At 43.5% G+C, this 2,038-nt stretch overlaps 1 pseudogene; it reads left to right on the top strand.

The window, feature by feature from the left end:
• Positions 1-784: 784 nt before the first annotated feature.
• Positions 785-904, top strand: LOC134946853 (5S ribosomal RNA; annotated as a pseudogene).
• Positions 905-2,038: the final 1,134 nt, after the last annotated feature.

Below are 2,038 nucleotides of genomic sequence, written 5' to 3'. Positions count from 1 at the left end.
CTGGGGCATTCAGATGCACGGGATGCTCCAACTGTTCATTTCTAGCATTGGGTAATCGCTTCATCAATCCGTTTGACAACAAGGAGTATTCTATCAAAAAGAGACTGGATTGCAACAGCCGCTTTGTTGTCTATGTGCTTAGATGTCCATGCAATCGTCTGTATGTTGGTAAAACTAGCAGAATGCTTAAGGAGCGACTCAGCCAATACCGCTCCTCTATCAAGAAATGTCTCATGTCTACAGATGCCACAAAAGATTTCACAAATTTACCAGTTGCTAGACATTATAAAGAAGCACAACATACGTTACATCAACTCAAATGTTGCATCATAGACCAGATACCACCATTACAATGGGGAGGTGATCATGACAGATTGCTGCTACAAAGAGAACTCCAGTGGATTCATAGATTACACACACTGACTCCCAATGGCCTCAATGAGGACTTTCGGTTGGGGTGTTTCTTGTGATGCGATTCTGCAATTGTTTTTTTGTTTCATTTCTATAGACACCGCCGTGTGTCCAGTACTATTTTGATTTACCTGTTGGTTTCTGTTTTTAGCCCCTTGACACCGCCGTGTGTCAGTGATTGTGCACCGTACAGGTGACGTTGGTTTGTCTTGATTCTTTGATGTGGTTGTATACTTTGTCATCACATGGGTTGTTGAAGTGACCTCATTTCTTTGGTATCTTTTTTTGTCATGCTTCATTCTTGGTCACCATTATTAGCATGGCCCTACAACAGGTAGCACCTGTCTGGCCTAGGAAGTGGCATTTATGTGATCTCTACAGCCATACCACACTGGACGACGTCCAATTCCGTCCGATCTTGGAAACTAAGCAGTGTTGGGCCCAGTCAGTACCAGTTTTGGAGACAGCATGGGAATACTGGGTGCTGTATCTTTATCACTCAACATTATGCGGCTTTGGGCTACCTGTTGGGCAATCTTTAGTCATTTGGATGTTTTAGCATTTACACTCGATCTTTCACCTACCTCTCCTATGGACTTGACCACTCTAATACCCTATATCATCAGTTCGTCACCTGCGTGCACCAGGGCTATAGTTGTTTTCACTTATTTCACTTTTTGTATTTCTGGCCAACATTTACCTGATACTCACCATGTTATGTAGCCCATAGGCATGGTGGCCTCATCCTGTTCCATCTAAGCCTCGGATTAACTTTCAGTTTAGCCTTCGTCACACTGTGGTGTGAGTAGGTCTTTCTGTCGTTTATTACATGCACTGCTGGGCATTCTACTTCTGCCCATGGACACCGCCGCGTGTCTTTCATCATTACTTGTGTCACAATTTGTTGTCAGTATATAACATGTACATTTTTGTGCTTATTTGTTCAGCCTATTGATTGGCTAGATTTTTGGTTAATTTGACGGATGGTTTGGTGTGGAGGATTTATACTCCTCCCTCATATTCTGCATACTGTCTAGCAACATTTTGTTCTGACACTAATTTGCTACTGGGCTCCAGCGGTGCTTATAGCCACATGTGATTTATATGATATTCTTAAATTTGTGTATACTCATATGCGGTTTACATGCTATGTATATATTTTTTCTAGGTGTTAGACCTTTTATATTATGTGTTTTTTTCTTTATGCTGTGATGTTTCTTTTGCACATTGTTCCCCTCTCCCATCCCCATTCACTGTGCAGGCTCAGAGATGGCTGTGCTGGTGTCTCCCCGCTTCGCGCACAGCGCACCAGAGCCATTGCTAGAGAAGGCACCGGCTTTGTTTACACTAGCGATGACGCGACGGATCAGGGGAGACGGGGGAGCCGCATACAAGACTCGTCCCACCTCCCTCTCCTCCCATTAAGTGATGTTTTCCTTGATTTTGGCGCCATTTTATGTTTATATTCATGTGCTACACACAGCTCTTGTAGCCCCTGAGGAAGACCTATGTTGGTTGAAACAGCTGTCGGGCTGTGCCTGTATCTACACATGTCACCTTGACATGGAATAAATCTTCTTTGGTTCTTCATCAAAAACCGTGAGTGCTGGCTTGTTTTGCTTTTTCC

The sequence above is a fragment of the Pseudophryne corroboree genome, chromosome 1 (genome assembly GCF_028390025.1).
Source record: "Pseudophryne corroboree isolate aPseCor3 chromosome 1, aPseCor3.hap2, whole genome shotgun sequence".
Classification (NCBI taxonomy): Eukaryota; Metazoa; Chordata; class Amphibia; order Anura; family Myobatrachidae; genus Pseudophryne; species Pseudophryne corroboree.
This window is presented reverse-complemented; position numbering and strand designations above follow the sequence as displayed.